Here is a 22,919-nt window from a genome sequence, read left to right as displayed (position 1 = left end):
ATGTGCTTTCAACACAAGTTGTGGTTCTTAAAAAATAAGAAATTACTTTTAAAAATTGTTGCTCTAAGGTTATGGCCAGTATTAATTGCTGAATTTACTTCCTGTAGCAGACACTTCTTATACTAAATGGTAACTTAAGAAATTATTTTTATTAGCATACACAACATGGTTTAAATTGTCTGATCTGCAAGGTAAAACATGAAATCTTTCCTGGAAGCATCTCATTTTAGCTTCTTGCTAGTGCAGCTGTTTTAAAAGGTGGTAGGCAAGCTGACCCTGTTCCTCATCCAGAGAATATATGAGCACAGAATAAAGTTTGCTGGGCTCTAAAGATTGCTCTGCTGTGAAATGGGAAGTGAGACCACAAACATGGCCTTTCAGGTCAGGATTTGGTGTCTGTCTTCAAGCAGGAAGGATATGCCATCTGTTAATATTAGCAGGTTTTGTGGATGTAGGAGAGGATTTGCCAAATGCTGATGAAGGCGAGTTATTCTTCACCTGTTTGCCCATCTCTCTTTCTTGCATGCATAATGCCATGTTGGCAGGGCAAACACATCTCGTTAAAGCTAAAACCTAATTACATTTTGGTAAGTAAACTTAAATAAAATCTAATTGGGAAATATTGTAAATAGAAACATCAGGTGTGATACATAATCACGAAGCACATCTTGGAAAGGCAGAAAATCAGCATCTGTGATCTTGGTTGGTTAGGTAGGAATGGCCACTTAGGAACTCCGTGTCCCTTGGCAGTCTGTTGTGGAGAACATGAGAAGCAGCTGCTTTCTCCCTAGATGATAAAGATTTTTGCTAAACGGGAGCATTATCATGAAAACTTTTCTTCTCTATCCAACCGACCTGGAAACAGTGGAGAGAGCTGTGTGTCAGGGGAGGTTCAGGTTGAATATTGGATTTTTTTCTTTCTCACTGGAGGAGTGATTGGCATTCAAATAAGTTGCCCAGGTGGTGGAGTCACAGTATCTGAAAATATTCAACAGGAGTCTGGATGTGGCACTTGGGGTATGGTTTAGGTGTGATTATGGGTTGGGCTGGTGGTTGGACTAGACCTTCTTGGAGGTGTCTTCCAGCCCCGGTGACTCTGTGATTGTGCCCATACCCATTGCATGGGAGAGGTCCCCATGGTGGTGTCACCAGGCTTGGGCTGGTGGAGCCACAGAACAGGACTGGGATGCTGAGACTGGGGCTGGCAGAGCAGCTGTACTGGGTCTGATGTTTTTTGGAGATTACAGCAGAAATATGGCCACAGTCATTAGCTACACCTCTCCTTGTGGAGGATTTAGGATGCACAGAATTGCAGTGATAACATCAGAGTGGAAGGAAACCTCCAAGGTGAAGATGCTGAAAGCCCAATGCTGCTGAGCACCCGCATCCGCTGCTGACTGGAGCTTCTCTTTCACAGTGTATCAGAACATAGGAGGCATTAAACAGATTTTATGGGCTAATCTATACTTTTGATTGGCTTTAATGATCTTTGCAGTCTGTTATTTATGCGTGGCATTGTTACACAGCGAGCATTGTAATGCATGAGGTCATTACTGCATTGGCTTTACAGCTTGTTGGTTTTGCTGCTGAGCTAACCTGTCACATGTGCTCCTGGAGATGTGCCTGGCTTCAGGATGAGTCTTCTCTGGTGACAGAGGCAAGAAAAAAGTAGTAATGGTAAATCTAGAATTCCTCAGGAAGTAAAGGGGTGGCAGCTGTCTGATGAGATCTTATTTGTCCTCATCCTGGTGGAATTGGACCTTTATTGGCTTGCTCCTGGAGAGGATTGACTCATTTGCAGTGGGCAACAGGGCCAGGCAAAATAATTTCAAATGATAACTTCTTAATACCTAGATAAGAAAATGTAAAATCCCTCACGTGATTTGTATAAAGCTTCTTTACCTTTTTTCTGGATTTTCACAAAAATCTGGGAGAAAGGCAAGTACCTGTGCACTGCTGCTTGCCATGGCCAGGCTTTGCAGGATGGACTATGGCTCATCAGAGATAACAGGCATGCTTTAGAAGAAGGATGAAGAGTGCAGAAGGAATACTGAACTCTCCTTTATATCCTCTCTGTGTTGGAACAGCTTTTTACATCAGCTCCCTTCTCTGCCACAGTTCCCATGAGTTTCCCTTTGCTACCTTGTACTACTGGACTGGGATTTGTCCTGTTATTGAAAGTAGCAAAAATAGTCTGAATTATGTTTTATCACAAAGTCTGATTTTTTTTTCTAAGAAAGGTACATTTCAGAGACTCCTGCTTTGATTTGTGCTGCAGAAATTGTTCCCCTGCTGCAGTGTGGGTTTTTAACACCAGCTAAACAAAGCCACCTGATGGAAGAAGGTGACTGAAATGACTAATGCAAAAACTTGAGCAAAAGGCATTTCAGCTACATAATATTTTAGTGTGGCAGACAAGGCTGAGTGACTGAAAAGTGGAGGATTTTATGCCAAAGAAAAATATATAAGTGCAAACATAATATTTCTTCAGGCTGACTCATAGAACACAAGCATTAATATATTGAGGCAAATCAATATTTGTAGAATACTAGAATATCCTGAGTTGAAAGGATCACAAAAGGATCATCAAGTCCAACTTCCAGTCTGCACAGGATGAAATTGTCCAATTTATCTTGTCCAATTTTGGACAAGAACTGCAATTGATGTCCAGGTGTTGAACATCAGGATTTGGGGTGCTGGAGTGCTGGAGAGCTGGTGAGCACTCAGCAAAGTGAGGGTCTGTGGGGCTTGGGCAGGGAGCCTGGCCCTGTCTGTGTGTGGGGCTGGGTTTAAAGGAAGGGGGCATCTCCCTTTCTCACCTAGGATGTTCATGCTGAGTCCACTGCCAGTGCTGGGGCTCCCTTTGATGATTGTTTGGGTTCAGAGGGACCTTAAAGATCATCCAATTCCAACCCCCTGCCATGGGCAGGGACATCTTCCACTATCCCAGGCTGCTCCAAGCCCCGTCCAACCTGGCCTTGGGCACCTCCAGGGATGGGGCAGCCACAGCTTCTCTGGGCACCCTGTGCCAGGGCCTCCCCACCCTCACAGGGGAGAATTTCTTCCTGACACTCAGTCCAACCCTGCCCTCTGTCAGTGTGAAGCCATTCCCTTGTGTTCTGTCACTGTCTGCCCTTGTCAAAAGTCCCTCCCCAGCTCTCTTGCAGCCCCTTTAGGCACTGGAACGATGTTTTGCCATTGAGGTAGTTTTGATACAGTCCAACTAATTTCTGAATGGTTCTGTTTTGTCCCTCAGCTCTGATTTCTACACCCTCACAGGTTCTCTGCACTTATTGAGAGTGTTGCTCACTGTGAAAGCAGTGAGTAACTTATAGCAGATATTTCAGGGACAAGCATTTGGCAAAAAGGGATACTTTTTGTGTCCCTTCCTGCTGTGGGGGTCTGACAACATCTTCCTGTTATAATTGCTGAACAAATTAATGTTTTGAAACTCCACTGAGCGCTCAAGAAGCCTAATAGATGTAGATAATTGCTCACTTGGATCCACTTTCTTTTTTTTTTTTTTTTCTGTCTTATAAATTAGTCCAAGATGAATTTTCTGTCAAGGACTGGAATAAGCCAGAACCTGAAATTTTCTTTGGTTGGAATTTTTTTTTTCATTTCAAGACAACTAGAACTGAAATGAAGAGATGCAATTACATGATGAAAGACAAATACTAAAGAAAAGTATGTGAATTATTCACAGCTTCTTTATTATTTCAATAAGATCATGTTATTACCTTTCTATATTTCTGAAATTTTAATATGATGAAATATTTTATTTCAATTACTTGAAAACATATTATAGTACCTTAAACATATATAAGTGGAAGTGAGTTAATATTTCAGCATGAGACAAAATTTGAAATTTAATTAATTGAAATAGATAAAATACTGGGGTTTGTGTTTCAGAACACAGTGAGTGTTGTTCACTTTTATCTTTGACTTCTGTTTGTCCAGGATGGAGGTATTGCATATATTTTCAGTTCTACAGGAATGGGTACTCTTCCCTTCCCAGAGGCTCCTTCTGCCTGGAGATATTGTCTGTTTGCAAAGAAATGCAGTGTACTAAGAAAATGCTGTTTGTAATTGAAGCCATCTCAGTGTCAGCCATGCACAGTTCCATTGGCTGCTTCTCCCTGGAGGGGGGACCCTCCCCACCCTGAATACCAGTGGTCACTGGAGCAGCAGAGGCTGGAGGGGAGCAGACACAGCTTCTCTGCCTGGGGCTGGAGTGAGGAAGGGAGAGGGCTGGCATTTGACTGGCATGTAAAGCCTCAGGAAAGCCAGGTGATTTAAGGATTCTTGTGGCAGGCATTTCACTCAGCCAGCTCTGGGTTTGTTGTTCTGCCCATAAGCCTCTTGCCTGGACTCCCTGATTCTTGATAAGATGGACAAATACAACGTTGTGAGTTTGATGCTGATGAGAATCTCTGCAGCACAAATAATGGGGCAGTGGGATCCTTGCCCTGCTGCCTCTGGGGCATGGGTGAGGGGACAAGGACAGATGTTCCTGGCTGGCAGCAGGAGGCAGTCCAGGCTGCTGGACACTGCAGACAGTTATTTAGAGGTCAGTTTTGTACTGATAATGAAATATTGATAGGCTCATGGAGGTCTGTGGGTAACAGGGGCTGGGTGTCCTGGCACTTGCTGTGCTGGGGTGAATCGAGAGGGTCCCAGGGTGGGTCATTGCCGAGGTCTTTGCTGCTCTGCAAAGGGATCCTCTGCCTCTGTGCTGGCTGTGTCAGGGCCCTGCTGCTCCTGCAGGGCTGAGGTGCATGGTGCTAGTGCAGCTGGGGCAGGAGCTCTGCACTGCTCTGCACCCACACCCTGGGCTCTGCTCCAGATCCTGGCTGGAACAGGGTCCACATCCACCTGTGCAATGTTTGGCACTTGCTTCTCCTCTGTGAGGAATGGTAACCATAAACCATCTGTATAAGGAGAGATTTGTAAGGTTTACATTTATTAAAGTTTGTAAAGCACTCCTTGCTGCTGCAGACAGATGCTGGTGCTGGTACACGAGATTATTTTACTTCTGCATCACTTGGGAGAGCTGCTGTGATTTGCTGTTTTCCTGGCTCCTGGGGTATCTGCAAAGACTCTTGGCTGCTTTGCAGTCCCAAATGAGATTTTTCTGCATCCTTAATGCATTGAATTTACTGTAATATAAAGAATATCATGACACCCAGGTGGTTTCATATCAGATTTTATATGAATAGAATTATGGCCAAGCTCAACTTCTAATAAGAAACTGCAACCCACTGCTCTTGCCTTTGTCATTGTTTGGGATTTTATTGTTTTTGTAATGAAGAGAAATACTTTGATACAAATGTATATTGAACGTGGTCACCAGCAGGAAAATTTTTGCCCTGTATTTCAAGCTGGTCCAAGACGGAGTTTTTTGGTCTGAACATGGATGAATTCAGGTTTTTGTTTCTGAATAGCATCCAAATAGGAAGGAAGAGCAACCTGAGGTCTGAATGTCTATAGATCCAGGACAAAATGTTTGCAACTGCAGCAAGCAAAGGATGGTCACTGCTGCTCGTGGTGGCTGCCAATGCTTTGTGTACAGAGAACAGACTCAGGTCAGAATATTCATCATCCCTAAGGACAGATTTCCACTTGCTGGTTGTTTCTGGAAAACTTCCTTCGTCTTTGTTGTCAACAAAGATTGCACAGAGTTTATAAAAAACTTGTTTATTCCATTTTAGAGACAGGAAAAGAACATTAAATGTTGAACAGAATTGTGTCACATGTGGAGGGAATGATATTAAAGCAGAAACGACAGCGGTTTAGAAAAAGGAAAAGAAGTCACACAAAGGACTGAGCCAGTGTCTACCAAGAGAATTTGAGAGAAGGCAGTGGGAGAAGAAGCCCTGCTTAGCATATGACTAATGGTTTGGCCAAATTGCTCTGAATTGCCAAGCATGTGACTGACAGCAGAGTAAAGCCCAGATATAATCTGCTCAATTTGGGCCAGAAAGGTTGCATGCTCTTTTCTTCCAAACGAAGCTTTCATCTCTGGTTGTTATTTCCTTTTTGTTTTGTTTTGTTTTGTTTTTTGTTTTTTTAGCACAGCAGCTTTGATGTTGGATTGTGAGTCGAGCAGAGCTGAGTAGAGCTGCCCATGCAGGGTGGTCTGGAGGCCCCTCCCCACCATGCTGGCAGGGAGAAAGTTGCTTTTTATCTTTATTTATCTTCTTCAGAATCTGCATTTTCCATGGAAATGAGCTGAAATCTGCTGGGGTAATTTTGTGCTTGGCTATTGATTAAGCCCCTCCTGCTCAGCAGACGTTTGTTGTCCAAACACTCCTTTCTGTTTCTCCCTGTTGATGATAATGATGGAAATGTATCTGTGCATTTATCAGAAAAGAGAGGACTCTTTTTTATCTGGCCATTGATTTCAGACACAGCTCTCTTGTCCAGCTGTGCCCTCCCTCTAAGAGCTGCTGGTGGGTGCTCAGAATGGGCACTGCAGGAGGACATGGAGCTTATGCAGCAGCTGAGTGATATTTTGGATTTTTTTGTTGCTAATGAGAACATTTTTTACCTGATTGAAATGGGTGTTAATATTGAAAGAGATGCTGTGATGCTGATCTAAGTGTGCAGACAGGTTGTATACTCTGCTGTTCCAGAGGGAAGTTAGTCTTGGATGAAATTATGATTTAAAGCTCAAGTGGGGAGTATGGAAATATTTAATGTATAATTTAGAATGAAAGTTTCATCATAATAATATATATCCCGTTTTGACATTTCCAAAACAAAAGGTTTCTCTAGCTCCAAAAGTATGATTTGAGAGTAACTTTAACTGGTATATAGATTTTTCTTTTAAATGAGAGGAACTAAAAGAGACATTCTGACTGGAAACCATGTTTTTGTTTGTTCTCTGAGAAATCTGGCACATTATCATTATGATTTTTTTTCATACTTCTGGGTTTTTCTGCCTGAAAACCTCTGTTTGCCACAGGTGTGCTTTGTCCCTGTTTCTTGAGTGTCAGGGGAAAGGTACTGCTGCAAGAGAGAGGATGGGAAAGGCCAGAAGAGGAAAGGGCTCATCCTTTTCTGGGATACAGCAGCAGAGCTGAGAAGTCCCTGGTCCTTAATAGTATGCTGCTTTGAAACTATGTCAAATTAATTTTCTGCCTGTTGGTACAATGACAACCTCTGGCAATGGCATTGACTTGGAAGGCAATAAACAAGGAAATTGCATATTCTATTGCCAGTGTATTAATTTGATTGTTTGAAACATGAACTCATTTTCTGCCACTGCCCTGGGTAGTGTGTGTGTGCATGTGCAGGCACAAGGCACTTCAGGGGTCTGTTCCTTGTCACTGCAGAGGAGGGGAGAGAGCAGAGTGATTTTCCTGTTGGTGCTTTGCTTGGTGACCCTTCCTGGCCTCTTGGCAGCACAGGAGATGTGCAGTTCACAAAACAGGGTCCCACATCCATGAGAGAAGGAGGTGTTTGCAGTCACACTGCTCCTGCTTATCACATAAAGCCTTTGTCCAAGGTTTCTGTCCTTAAACTCCTGACTGCTCTGTGATTTTTATTGAAAGTTGTTGGTTGAAAATGTCCTTTTCAGAGAGATAATCATGTCCAGGTGCAGGGCTGTTTTTGCAGTGTTATTCCACCGAATTATCATTCATGAAAGGGACTGGAGATGGTGTTCAGGCTGAAATTTAAAAGTGCCAGAATTAGGATAGAGGTTAAAAATTATTTCTTGTAATACATGCTTAGTTTTGCTGGAGAGTCAATTTCCTTCAGGTTTAATCAAGGTCATTAGAACAATGACAGGGCTGAATTTGTTCATAAATTTTGTGTCTGGAAGGAAAAATTGCTACAAGGTTCTTCACACAGATGTGCAGCATGAGCTGAATTCCTGGGCTGACATGTCACAAAGGTTTACTGGCTTATTGCAGTAGGATAAATAAATAATTTTCTGAAAGACCCTGGAAAACTGTGGCTCAGGATTGTAGCTGGGTTGTGGACAAGGTGACTATATTTTGGTGCAAATGAATCTATCTTTCCATGTTTCATGATTAGTTCACTGAATGCCACTTAAACCCTGATCAAATGTATGCTTTAAAAATATCTAAAACCCAGATTCAAACAGTGAATCTCTGTTGAAATTAACAGAGAACGGAGAGATGCTGCTGTTCAAAGAGTAATGAAGAAATTGTAATTCCACAAGCAACTGGATCAGTCCTACCTGTTTAACTCTTAAATTGATTATTTTGTCTGTTCTTAGGGACAGACTGAGATGACTGAGCAATTGGGATAGAGTGACACCGAAATGGGGAATGGAACAAAATTCTCCTTCTTTCATGGTCAAGAAGCCAGGTAACAATTTCAAGTGCTCCTGAACCCAATACTCTTCCAAGTTACATTTAGAACTGATGATTAAGCTGCCTTTAACTTTTTAATCTTGAACTGATATTGAGAAGTCTTTAAAAAGATGTTAGAGTAAAACAACGGACTTTCTAATCAATCACACAAAATTATAATATATTGGAAACTTATTATTAATAATGGACTATTATTCTTTATGTATCACGTCTTACTATCTAATCTATCTATATTAGTTACTTTTAAAAGGAATCGGGTGATAAATTACTCCATTAAAACGGAACGAAGAGACTTAAGCTCTTCAATGGGGAAAATTACCAAGGGGATTTTTACAGTGACTTCATGGCTTTGCCAAGCACATCACACACCACTGGATTCTTGGGAGGAACGTGGTGCTTCCACCAAGGGATTGGCACTGATGAGAACCCTGAGCTGTGGTGCAGAGCTGGGCCTGATGAAGGCCACCTCTGCAGGTGCAGTGTGTGCATTCAGTTTTGCTTTTCCACCTGAACATGATGAATTAGATAAAAAAAATATTTTGGCTTGGGCTCCTGCCAGCTTCCATTGTGTCTCTGGTGCCTTCAGCAAGACTGTGAGCTATGGAGACTTCTCTACTTGACCCAGTGTGGCTGTGGATAGAAGGGAAAGAAAGCAACAGCCTTTTCCTCGAGCTCTCCTGAGGCTGTGGAGAAAATCTGTAGGAGAAATGAAGAACAGTGTCAGGACATTTGCATTCCAGTTTTTTGCTTTGTTAATTTGCCCATCTCCATCTCATTTTCTATCACTTTGGGGCAAGTTTTGTAAAACTGACAGAAACAGTCTGCTCCTGTGTGGTTTGTTGCTGTGGGCACCCTTTCCCTGACAGGTGTGGATTTATTGCACTGCTTCCTTGATGCACTTATTTCCTCCCCTCCAGCAGCCTGTGCGAGCCTCTCCTCGTGGTCCCTTGGGTTCGTGCCAGGCTCAGGGAGATGAAAGCAGAGAGATGAGCACATATGTGCTTGCATCCCTAATGGGTGGAGGAAAAGGCTGAAAAACAGCAGTTTGCTATTTTCCTGCAGGCAAATAAAGAGCAGATTTTGTGGGGCTCAGGGAGAACACTACCTCTCAGATTTCTGACTTCTCAGCTCTTTGACCTTTCAGTTCAGATTCAGGTGGGTGACCTGCACTGGGCAAATTGCTGAGGACAGGAGCTGTGTGGGGCTGTTTGAGTTCTCTGGGTTGGGAAAATCATGATGTTGGCACTGATGTGTGCAGGTGCAAGTTCATCCACATTCTTCATTGCTGCAACCTGTTGTAATTAAAATGGTGCCTAAAAGCTTGGTACAATGGCACCTAAAAGATTGGACTGGTGTCACATGGCACAGGGCCCTGGGAGGTGCAGGAGAGCTGCCAGGTGCAGAAAGAGAATTTGGAAACTCAGATGAGTGGAGAGAGAAAATCAAACAAATAAGCAGAATGGGATTCATCTGTTTGCATGTTTTAGCTGTGCAGTGCACAAAAAAGGGAAAAATCAATTTACTGAAATCCTAAATAAATAACTGATAAAAGAACACATTCTTCTTGAATTGAAAACAGAAAAAGGAAATGGTAAATAAATCATTGTGTGAATGGGTAAAAGTATAAAGGCAGCAGTAGCAGAGTTGGAGGGCTAAAGGCACTACATTTTCATATGAAACAAAATACAAAATTGGCATAAATTGTGGATAAAGGCCTACCAGTAAGAGGCCTTTGTTTACTGGTGCTTTAAACAGCTCATTTTTCTCCTCATTTTGATTTAAAATAATCTAAAATGGTGGGGAGGGATTTTCTGGGGAGGAAGCACAGTGTGCAGCCTAATCTTCTATCCCACAGACTTTACTGGCATTATCATAAACATGCTGGAGGTTTTCTTGGTTTTGAACACATTTTTCTGAAATTCTTGACAAATGAGCCTAAGTGCATTAATAATGGAACTGGAGTGATTTTCATGTCTGTGGGGAAACAGGCAGTCTATTTGAATTTTGTGTTTTCATTGTCTTTGACAGCCTTGGTAACACCCCACTGGCAATAATAAAACCTTCTCCTGGGGTTTGCTGTGGCTGGGTTGGGATTTCCCAGCACACTGCATCATTGCTCTTCCAGCTGGTTCTGTTCTAAACTTCAGCACTGATGGCTGCTGACTTGTGAAGAGCAAGCTGGGAATAAAGGGCAGAGCAGGTGCTCCTTGTATGACCCTCTGCTAGGATTTTCCCATCCACTTCCCAAGTACAGTATCCCACATTAATTCAGCTGCGGTAGTCACAACTGTCAGAAGCAAATCCATTGATTTTGGGATGTGTTGGTGGGTTTATCTGCTGCCACTGATGAGTAACAGTGTGATTGCTCATCTGAGGATGGGACTGCCTTGAGTTAAGCTGGATGTCCCCAAGGTGCTGCAGCTGTGGCAGCCAGGAGCTGGTACCATCAGTCCTGGCACTTCTCAGTGCACTTGTGCTCATTTCATAGAAGAGAACTGTGGAATGGTTTGGGTTGGAAGGGACTTTAAAGATCACCCACTTGCCATCCCCCAGCAATCTGTGCCAAGGTTTGTGCAGCCTCAACATCATTGGATTTGATACCTGGGCTTATAGATCAAAGCAAGATTTGTTACACACTGACAGCAGTGTGGTGTGTTGAAGGGCTTGGGTCATACCTGGACATTGTACCAATAAAGCTGCAGTAGGGTAGATGAAACCCTTAATATGGATAAAGTTAACCTGCCACAGAAGTAGTTTATTCCATTTACTGTTATTGCTCGCTGCAGTATCTGAGTGAGAGCCCATTTGGAGATGTGGCAGGAAATAAACTAATTTCTCTTCTTTTGTCACCAATTAAATGTGCTGTTGTGTATCTTGTGGCTAAGTTAGCTGTGGTTTCTACTGCAATGCTATTTTGTGGGGAAAACAAAGAAAATAGGAAAAGAAAGTGAATTTTCTGGGACAAACTGCTTGTTGAATGATGATTCTGAATGTTACCCTAATCTCTGATATCACAGTAATGCTAGTGTGAGCTATACTTGGAGAGTAAATGCTGCAGTTTTTCTGGGTTGAGCTTGAGCAGACGACATGTAGCAGCCACCATCCTTGCCTCTGGAATTTAGGTCTCCAGATCTTCCTGGGTGTCACTTTTGACATCAGCTCCAGTTTTAGTACTGCCAGCAATATCTTGGTATTTGTAGGTAGTTATGGCCTAGTTCACTTTTTATTATTGATAGATGTATTTAATCTACTTTATTTACTTCGTTTTTGTCTGATGCTGCTGTGTCATGAGACCTTATGTGCCCATGCCTGGCTCTAAAGCTTTCTGAGCACGTGAGATGTTGGAGTAAGGTGGTACACAGACCTAAAAAAAACAAAGTAGTGTTAGTATGGATGGAAGGTAACAGATTGAATGGTTTACAGTAACAGAGACATTTTCTCTGAGACAGAAACTAAAACTTGTAAAATATATTAATAGGTCCAAATAACATAATCAAGAGTTAGTGCACCATGGTCTAGCTTTCCTTTGTACCACATTCTATAGTCCAATTTAGTACTTAATTACTTATCCAGTAGACAAGCTAGAAGCATAAAACATTCATTTATATTTTGTTCTGCAAATGAAGGGAGAGGATATGGCCATGGGCCCGAAGATTCCAAGTGGTCAGAATTATTTGTTATTAGGGCAGAAACTGTTTTGCTAAGTCCTCCTGATGACATGGTTTCCAGTTAAACAGGATATTGTGCAAGAGTCATAGACCACTTTATCCTCCACCTTTATAACTGGATAGTTTGGCATCCCTGGGATGTGACAGGCAGTCTGTCCCTGGACAATGACACTTGGAATGAAGCTGCTCTGAATAGTTGTCCATAGGGAGTGATGGAAAACTTAGTGACTTTTGGGTCAGGTGGATTCATTCCAGCAGAAATCAGAGGTGTAATACTTCCTCTAAACCCACACAAAGTGCTATAGGATGCCTGCAATTCTGCCTACTTGGCTAGGTGAAGCAGAATCTCTTTATCTTGTCTTGGCTTTTAAAAATAACTGCTTGATGCAGTAGATTTCACCCTCTAGAACAACAAATATCTTGCAGGACAGATGGAATTTTAAGACCTTATTTTGCTGGTGCTGCATGTTTGAAACTTCTATTGAAATTAATGGCGACTGCAGTCCTGTAACCGTGTTAGGAGAGAACCCTGTGACCTTATAAATGCAGGCAATATTGTGAAGCAGCTACTGCCTTCAGGTGGTGAAGAGCAAACAAAACTGCACTTTATATTAGACATCACTCATTTGTCCTTTCTCTTCTTCTATTGCACTCCAGGTCCTGATCCTATTAGCCACTGTGTCCTTTTGTAATTTACCAAAGTAATGCTTGGCGTGGGATCTGGGAGGTGATTTCCTGCAGTGCCTCCATCAGCATCACTCTTGTAACAGAGCCAGAGTCTGTGAACAGTGGAGCTGGGGCAAGTTCTTGCAGTTCCAGTGCATTTCCAGAGCCTGGTTTATTTGCTGGCTCAGATATAAATCTGTTTTCATTGGCCTCTCTCGCTTCCTCCAGCCCTGCTGAGCAAACGGATGGTATTTGAGGGAGCAGTATATACTGGGGGTGGGCAGAGGGCAGGAAACTGGATAAATGGCTGTGTAATTAATCTCTGGTTCTTCCCAATTATTCTCCTCTTATCTGTTACTGTGGTTAATTGAGTTTTTGCCCAAATATGACCTCTCCTCCTGATTCCCACATGAATAATTTTCGGAACAACAGTATAACTTCATTCCCTACAGTCTCCAATGTGTATTTAAACTCCAAGATGTTAGATCAAAGTGGTGAAGATGAGTATTTCCTGAAGGCATCCCATTAGTGGCTGCTCATTCGGATTGTATGGTTTTCAGAAAGTCAGGTATTTCTTAAATTTTGCTATATTATGGTGTTTTTAAAAGAATTCAAGTGAGTACGTGCTTATCAAAAGACATTTACTTGAGTCACAAGTTACCTACCTGCTCTTGCAAACATTTCTGCAGGTTCTTTTCAAATGCAGTTTTGTAGTTGAAATTTCTATAAGACTTAAACATTTGCTGTTCTGTGTTGCTGTTGGCAGTAGAAAATTTTGTATCACAGTAAATTTGGAGACTGTAGATTTTGAGATGTTCTCTTTTCCTGAGCCTACTCTTCCTTCCATCAACTTCTTTAAAATGCAATTGAATATTAGGTATTTTCCCTCCTAAATGCATTTTAATCCAAATGTTAGAGCGCAGTACACATATTTTGAACAAAATATAACTTTTTGGTTTCTTTAAAAAGATTTCAACAACGAAAGTGCTTGAGTTCTACCTTTTTTCTTTTTTTTTCAGTAGGAGAAAAGCAAGTTTCTCTCCTCCCTTTGCACCCTTCCCATAGAGAAATCAAAGGTGATATGGGGCCAGTCGACTTTCCCCAGGCAGCACTGAAAGTTGGATTAGATTCCTCTTCCCAGAGTCTTCCCAGCTCTGCCTTCATCACAGACAATATTTCTGGAAGAGTCAAAATGTTTAGAGTTTGAGTTCAAAACACCTGCAAAAAGACAACTCAGACAGAAATTCTGATTTGTTTTCCTCCATGTGTCCCTTCAACCACCATGTGCCAAAGATGATGTTGCTAGAGCATCTCTCCTCTTCTCAGCCACAGAGAAGGGATGTTGAATCTCACTGTAGCACTAATTATTGAAAATGTCTTGGTGTCCTTTATCTGAATCTTCAAAGGGTGAAACTATTATTATAGCAAAATATCATATCCCATGAAATATTGCCATGGAGTGTGCAAGGCCATGGATCAGGAAGATTGCCTGAATTAACTCGACTTGGTGATGAATAAGAAGAGTAATAACATCTCAGAAGAGCCATAGGAGGCAGGCAGCAGCTTGATGAGCAGTGATATATCATGGGTAAGGTTCTAGGGAATACAGATCCAGAAAAAAAGTCAGATTTTGACTCCTTCATGAGGCTGTACTCTGGGGAAGGAACTGGCAGGGGAGGCAGGGGAGAGGGAGCTCCATGGAAAGCAAGTAAGGCTTTGCTGGATGCCAAGGTCAGAGGCATGTGGCTGTAGGAAAAACCTGCCTCTGGGAAAGGAAGAATTGGAGAATGGGAAGAGTTTCCTGTTCTCTGTAGATCATGCTAAAATCTACATCCTGGGAATAATTTATTATGAAATACAAGGGAGTGATATTCCCCCTAAAAAAGAATTCTTGGCTTACCCAAAAGTAGATCTGTGACTCCAAAGAAATCTGTGAAATTTATTTTGATTTACTGAGTTTAAATTAAAGAATTATGCCAAGTACTAAAGGGACAGCACAGAGGTGCTCAGGGCTTTTTTGGACTGCCTTAGGCAGTGTAAGAGTGTTTTCTACACTGTGTTTGACTTACATTTCTTTGTTCTATAAAGTTTATTATATCTGTTGTTATTAAAACCTTTTATTTTACAAAGCATGACCAGAGAAGTTGTCTCACTGTTATTAAGCCATTTTGAGAAGTGCTGGACACCCTCAAAGACTTGATAAATCTTCACATGGCTCACTTCACTCTGGCCACACGCCAAAAGGTTTTATCAGTTTAGTTTTTTGTAACATACATTATTGGTTTATTCCATGTCAAGGTCCTTTCTAGACATGGACCTTGAGCAAATACCCAAGGTCAGCTGCCCCTGTCATTCTGTTCCCTCACTAACACTGCTCTCACAGCCCTTACCTGTTCTAAATCCTTGAGGATATGTGGGCTGGATGTCCTCAAGATGAGATTTTTCTGTGCTGAGGGGACAGAGTGCCCTCAGTGGTCCTGGGTGTCCAGGTCCTGGTGCAGTGGAGTCACTGAATACAGCAGAAATTTCTGGTCATGGTGGGCTGCTCGTGTATTCCAGCAGGGGCTACTCTGCTTTATCTCACCTGAGATCTGTAAGTAGCCTGTGCAATTAAAAGACAGAAGATGAAACAGCTGTCAGCAGTGCAGAGCACCAGCCCTGTGCAAGGCACTTGAGTTCAGAGAGAAAAGCAGCATCTATCCAAGGTTTAACTTTCAAAATGAGATGAGCATTGGGAAGGGTATGCAAGAGGAAGCAGATACACAGCTGAGTGAGCGAGGTTCAGAAAAAGAAATAAGACTATTGCACCTATCACTTTTGGGATTTCAGATATCCCTAGCAAAATACTGGACAATAGTAAGGAACGTGTTGCATTTAATAGGAGAACATTTGATTCTCAACCATGTAAAAAGCTTTTTAGATCCAAAAGATGCCTCATGGTAGAAATGTAGCTTTGACCTGATTAAGTTCTTATTTAAGTTCTTACAAAATGCTGTGAAGTCAAGAATTCAATGTTTTAAAGATTATAATAATGAGGTTTAGATCCTTTTCCAGTTTATAGATAAAATGCTATATTAAATGTAGGCAGTACTATGTTTCATTATGCAATTCTGGATAGCTCTCAGTCAAAGATAAATCAAAGTAGACTAAAGAGGAGTATTTTTCTAATGCAGATTTATGTTAGTGCAGAATAAAGTGCTGCTTCTCAGTTGCAGGTATTTTTGGCATTCTAGTTAAAAGTGTCAAAATAAATGATTAAATTTAAATTACTCAGTAGCAGTTCTGCTACCCTCTTCCCAGTATAATAAATACTACAAGTGTAAGAGACAAATCCAACAGCATCCTCCTGCTGTGCCATTAACTTTCTCCCAGTTGCTGAGATATTTGCAAGTGTTGCTCCATGTCTACAATGCACAGGGTGGAAAACAAGGATGATTTTAGTCTGGGGGCTTCAGCAAGAAGGGCTGTGGGTTGTCCTCCCAGGGGAGAAGCAGGGAAGCCATCAGGTAAGGATTTCATTCCATTGTCCCCAACCCAGACCCCTGCAGGGTCAGGGCAGAGCCCCCCATCCCACATTCAGCCTCCTGGCTCATTAACACAGTGATTCCAAAGGAAAGGGGCCCTGGAATGACTCTGGGTTATGAACTGAATTGGGATCTCTGCTGTGAATTATGCACTTGATTTTTACCCCTGTGTGTGTGTAAGCTCTGGGCAGGGGGTGTGGGGTGGCAGTGCCTGTCTTGGGGGCAGTGAGCAGGGAGCCCACCACAGGGACACTGTGCTCAAAGTGCTCCTTTGTGGGAAAAGCTCACCCAGCTGGAAACAGAGTTTTGGGTTGATGTGTAGAGCCCAGGTTTGAGAAGACCAGCCTTTGCCTTTTTCATATTTTTGGTCTTTCAAGGAGAGCAGAAAGAGCACCAGGCAAACTGCAGAAGCAGCAAAAGGAAAATAATTTGAATTATAAACCAGTCACATCATTTTAAGGTAAAAACTTGTAAACTTTTTGTCTTTAATTTTGACTTCTCCACCACAATAACCCAAAAACATTAGCACTAATTGTTTACTTAAACCAACACTGTGCTAAAGAGAAACGAATTCTCTGGTGAAAGGTTGTGGCACAGCTAAATTTGCAATGAGAATTGCCAGGACTGGCAGATGAGCAGGGAGAGCAGAGGGGAGGCTTTTGTGCCTGGCATTCTGCTGGGGAGAGCACAGGCCTCCCGTGGGGTCCAGGTGTGGCAGGGGTGAGCTCCTCTGCACCTGGAACTTGACACCGGAGAAAAACGCATTGCTCTGGTTTCAATTACACATGTGGGATGTAGAAGTGCATGATATTCTATGAAAATCCAATAAACCTTGAGAACAGCAGCAGTGCTGATATCTGTAATTTAAAATAATGGATATCAAGAAATTGTTTCTCATTTATCTTTACTGCTGAGTTTCAGAAGCACCAAAGAGACTTCATTAGGCTTTTTTTTAAAAAATAGCTTCATTTATCTCAATCAATGATGGGTTCTAGAGGTGGCTGACTATTATGTTTAATAATACACTGGATAAAAAATATCCCCATCCTTTCACATTTTTTGACATATGTGGAAAGAATGTATGAAATCTCTCCTCAGTGGAAGATAGAATTAGTTTGGGGTTTTTTTTAAAAAAACACTTCATTATGCAAGATAAATGTGTTTTTTGTTGCACAATGGGATCTGAAGGCAGAACATTTAAATCTTTGTTTCACACAGATTGAAGTTTCATTGAAAGAAATATCTTAAACCTGAGATTCCAAAGCAAATACAGCTATTTGCTGTACATACCAAAAGATGACTTGATTCAATCCTGTTTTTGAAATAACTCTTTTGAAATAACTCAGATGATGTGATAGTGACAGGGAAATAGTTCTGTATATAAGCACCAGATGCAAAACATGTCCTTATTTAATTTCGATAAATTGTAGGTGAAATGTAGAGGAGCTGTGTCATTACAAAGAGGGGCAAAAATGAATATATTAAGAGAAGTTTTGGAATAACTTTCTGTGAGGGGCTGGCTGCCAACTGCCGTGCTCCAGAAGCAGTTTTTTTTTTTCCTTTTGCTGCAATATCTGACATTGGGACCTCTTGTTTTAACCCCATGAACATCAGTTTGTTAATTCAAACCTTGTGGATAATTTCCATGCAATTTTCTGGTTGAATGGCCATGTTTCCAAAGGATAAAGGACGGGGGAACAGAATAATTAAAAAGCATAAATGGAAGGAAGACCTTTGACTTCCATCGGAGTACAGAGAGAGGGAAATTTGGTCTGTTCCTGTATGGATGAGTTGTCCCAGGTTTGTATCATCAGTGGAGGATGAGGTTGGGAGATATTAACCCATATCCATAAATCTGGGTATGCCAAGAAGGCTGTAGAGGTAGGTAAGTAGGTGGAGTAGGTGATTGACAGTGAGTTTGTGGCAGGTAATGCTGCTGATTCTGGTTAGGGTAAATACAAGTGTGATGATTAAACATGCCAGATCAAAAAGAGGTTTAAAGAGTTGGTCATGTGCTTTGAGGCTTCTTTCATCACATCCTTAAATATCAACAAATCCAATTCAATGAGGGCAGAGAGGTTTAAGCTAGTGCACAAATAAGATTAAATCAGACGGGAAATGTGTGAAAATGGGGCTCTTTGGAGGTTTTGCTGTATTATCTGATGCAAATATTAAGGCTGGCAGTTTATCTTTACATTAAGAGGCCCCCGACTAATTAAGGGGATCTGGCAAGGATTATTCTGCAATGCCAGAATCAGGGAGAGAGCAGTTGATGGGATGGGTGTTAATGAGTTAACTGAAGTGCAGAATCGAGGAAGATGTGCTGCTTTAAGAGGTCCCCTCAAACATTAGCTCAGTTAACATGCAACTATTAAGTTTTCCAGATAGTGCAATAGATTAGATCCCTCTCATAATTCACACCAGCAGTTTACCTGAAATGGAATAATCAGACACGATCTTGGTTTGGAAGTTACAGCTTATTGATTCAAACACAGTATTTCTCCTAAGTTGTTCTGTTCTTAACGTAAATAAATAATAAGTTCCTGGGAATCTGTTTTAAAGAAATCTAAGGCGCAGTGTTTTTTATCAGAGTTTATTTTCTTTCAACTCACTCCTAAGAAAAATTGCATTGCTTTTGGTTCTGTGGGTTTTTTCTTATTGCTGCTCAAACATGGATATGCACTGACAGTGTTTTTAGTAGGCTCTGTGGCGAGTCATGCACGAGAGGTTTTCTCAGCATATATTGTGGAATTGTGCAATTTAACTTCCCGAGTTTAAAATCCATCTACTATACTTATAGTTTCTTAAAAATAGACAACTGGTCTTCAGGTAGGTACTTCAAGGGACTCTTGAAACACCAGAAGTCAGAGCCAAGCTCTGTTTCCATTGATTCATTGAGAAGGCCAGGAAAAAAATGATGTCATTAGTTTTAAAGGTAATGCATTTCTATAGACACTTAAAAATAGACTCCACATTCATGCTGGATTTCTCAGGCTTCTGGTCCTTTGAGATGCTATTCACTCTCTTTGCTGAGTGCTATTGAGAAATACAGTTTCCAAAGGTTACAGCTGCCCCTGGGATCAATAATTCTGGCACAAGGAATAAGTAAATCTCAACTTTCCGACACATTGGAGTATAGGTTTCTGTGCACGGGCAGGATGTGACTGATCTCTGGATTTGCTGAAGGTTGTGTGCTCACACAAGGTTACTCTGGAGCTGGTGATGTGGGGATTTGCTCACTCACAAGCCCCCAGAAACAAGGGGGAGGTTCATAGTGATGTTTCTGCTCTGGGTTCTCAGCTGTGAGCAGGGTGCCCTTGAGCCCACAGAGGCTGTTTGGGAGAAGGGTTGCCCTTGGGCTCTGGCTGGGAAGTTCCCTTGGAAAAAAGGTGGAAGCAGGCTGGTAGATCAAATATTTCCCATGGGCTGTTGGTCCCCAGTGGGCCCTGTAAAGCTGGAGAGATGCCTGCAAGTGGACAGCTCTCAAGGGCAAAGTCATGAAAACAGGCAATGTGCAGTTATTTTTTCTCATGTTTACAGTGGAATTCTGTTTGGAGCAGTGCGTGAGTGAGAGACACTACATTAGTTACTGTCACCTCTAATAAACTGATCATTAATCATCAATCATTGTTTACTTTCAGAGCATGTTCATTGTATTTGGACATATATCTAGCTAATGCTTCTTGATACAGTTGTATGGGAGATCTAAGATTGTCACTTGAACTTGTAAAGTGTTTTTATTAAATTCATCTTTTCATGTTAGTGTTTTCAAGGACTGGTCTGGAATTTTCCGCAAAAACACTTTTTTAAAATTAAACCTGCTGAACTGAATCAAGCATCATATATATACCAGCCTGTCTCATCTGGTTAATGTGTGGATGTTGTATTTTGAATGCTCTTCTACCCTTCTTGATGAGGAAACCCTTCCCACAGTGCCTTATGGCCCTACAAAAACTTGTACAATCACATCATACCAAGTTTGGCCCATTCTGGACCACTATCCACAGAATATTTTTTGTTGTTTTCTCTTACTATCTACACATACATCTGAAGACATAATCTAGGCACCATATGAAGACAATTTCATAATAGCTTTTTTTTTTTTTTTTTTTTTTTTTTTTTTTTTTTTTTTTTTTTTTAATCCCATAAAAAGATTAGGAAAGGTCCAAAGCTCGGCATTTCTTTTATTTGAAATAAATGGCCAATTTCTCCCTGTTCCAGATCACCTTTTTCCTGTCAAGGACACTCAATCCCTACACTTTCTCCTACACTACCGTGGGTGGTTTTTGAACAAGATATTACACTGTATTCCCCCTGTGCTTGATCCTGACTAAGTCTTCTGATGAACTTTTATTTTTATGGCTCATTCTACCTAAATTATATTAAAAATATTATTCCTTTTGAGTGATATTTATGGTTTTGAGAATGAAATTCAGAGGAGAGCAGTCACGACTCTCCAGCTCCCCACCTCAGTCTCAGAGAGGTTGGAGGTACAGGAACAGATAATCTATTCCAAGGAAAGAGGGTGTATTTTAAGACCTGTTGTAACTCATCTGTGGCTCTGGCAGAACATCCATCTCTGCATTTTTTCTCTATCTGCATTAGCAATGGGAGTTCATTGAAAATAATAGGCTTGAAAGCTCTCTAATATGAATTCTGCTGGTATAAAATTTCTCCTTTTTCCCCATAGGACTTTTGTTTGTTGGTTTTCTTTGAGATTATTCTAATGTATTTGAATTATTTTCTCCTTTTAGTTTTATAATATTCCTCCTAAGTGAATAAATTTTAACACTAAGGCTGCAGCCATTCATGCCAACTGTAAATCCCAAGGAAGCTCAAGAGAAAAGAGGAGCTGTTCCCTGAAAAAAGATTCCACTTCATTTAATTTTCCTCTTGTTATGTTTGTGTCATGTCCAGTGGGGCTGATTTCAGCTGTCTATGTGTAGTTAGAATAGATGGGATTTTTAATACCTCTGATACTAAGAGATGTTTATGGCACTCACTAGTACAGAAGAAAGCTAACCTAGAGCACAGCTACTGGAGTCTGGACCTTCTTCCCACTCATGTTGGTGTGAAATTTGTCTTGGCTTCAGTAGGCTTCAGAGGAAAAATTTAAAACTATCTTCTTGCTGCAGAATATTTCCTTTGAGGGATCTATTCTTGAGCAGTTCTCATGCCTGCAGGTCTAAAGGGCTGGTGTGCATGTCCCTATTCTGCTAATTAAACAAGAATCAAACCATGGGTTTGTGGTATTGTTAAAATAACACCTGCAGGATGCTCTAAAGAGGGAAGGGTTGATGCTGCTCATGGCAAGAAGGTCTGTGCACAAAGCAGTGTGGATTTATTTCTGCCACGAGGTGCCTGAGAATTTCAGGGGAGAAAGTACAATCATTTCAGTTGCTGATTTTTCTGCAGCTTTCCAGGCTTGAACGCTTTCAGTTGTTCTATACAGACAATAAAATATACTAATGTAATGATGATGCAAAGTTGGCTTAAGCAGGTAAAGCATCTCAGAGATGGTTCAAAATGTCCTTTCAGTCAGAGACACATTTGTTCTCCACAATATGGAGAATGCTGCAACTTCACTTGCAACTTGATCAGTTTATCAAGTATTCCTCTTTTCTGGCACTGAGCTACATAATTTTCAGTGGATTAAAGACATGAGGCTTAGCTAAATTATAGATTCTTTAGTTGTGTATCTACAGATAAAGACAACCACAATTCATCCAAGGGCTTCATGATTGTTCCTAAATGCTTTGTTGTGTTTGAAAGGGGGCGTGCACCTGTTTGAGTTATTTAGACACTTCTGAAAAGTTTCTCCAGTAATTCAAATAACTCTGATTTGATAACACGTGATGTTTGTTTCCAGAAACACCGGGGTGATCCTGGCTCCCAAGGATTGTGGTCTGCAGAGATGGAACCACATCCAGTGAGGTCCATTGAAATCTTCTGAGCTAAAAGGAAAGGAGAAGAAAAGCATGGGAAAGAGCATTAAAATCAAAATATGTTACCTTTATCAGTACAGAACTTCTTAAAAGTACTGCCTCAGTATGGGGTGGGACAAAGAAAAGTTAAAAAACGAGAAGAGAATGCAGGCTTGTTGCCACTTTTTGCAATCAGATGGAATTAGTCACTGTCCTCCATGTGTTCTCCAGATGTTTGCTCAACTTTTACTGGACCATCAAATAGTTATGTTTTCGTAGTTCACCTCAGGCTTCCTGGAAATCCACGTTTCTCCATCCCCTAAAGGTCACAATCTCCAGAGCTCAGTAGGGCTGATTTTATTACACAGATTTGTACTCCATTCACACAGTCCATAGGTTATTTCTAATCCACAGAACTGATTTATTTAATCCTTGTAGATGCCATTTGTTACACATTATTCTCAGCATTTATTCACAGCACAAACAGATGGTCAACAAAACCAATTAACCTTTCCCAAGCTCCCTTTCAGGCTTTCCATGGGTTTCTTGAGTCTATAGACAAATGAACAAAAAACTATCAGGAGACTTCATGCCAGAGTGTGATGAATAGGAAGGCAGACTGGCACATGTGCTGTGCTTAAATAAACCTCATCCCCCCTAGGCTGGAGTGCTGGAGGGAGGACTGTAGCTGACAGAACAGGTAGAAGAAATGAGCTTCCAAAAGGTGAAGTGACCCAAGTCTGTCTGTCTTCTTGCTGTATGGTGTGGAGGATAGTGAGAGTTGACAGCTCA

General features: G+C 41.3%; 1 long non-coding RNA gene across 3 annotated transcripts in view; it reads left to right on the top strand.

Moving 5' to 3' along the window:
• LOC134559244 (uncharacterized) overlaps nucleotides 1-22,919 on the top strand; it is a 50,229-nt gene that overhangs the window by 7,356 nt on the left and 19,954 nt on the right. For 2 of the 3 annotated variants that reach the window (XR_010082493.1, XR_010082492.1), the window contains exon 2: nucleotides 8,249-8,340. The exons of the other annotated variant lie outside the window; for it this stretch is intronic. This is a non-coding gene — a long non-coding RNA (uncharacterized LOC134559244). The remainder of the gene's footprint in view (nucleotides 1-8,248; nucleotides 8,341-22,919) is intronic. 3 annotated transcript variants of the gene reach the window in all.

This window comes from Prinia subflava, chromosome 16 (genome assembly GCF_021018805.1).
Source record: "Prinia subflava isolate CZ2003 ecotype Zambia chromosome 16, Cam_Psub_1.2, whole genome shotgun sequence".
NCBI lineage: Eukaryota > Metazoa > Chordata > Aves > Passeriformes > Cisticolidae > Prinia > Prinia subflava.
Note: the sequence above shows the minus strand (reverse complement) of the source record. Positions and strands in the feature narration are given on the sequence as shown.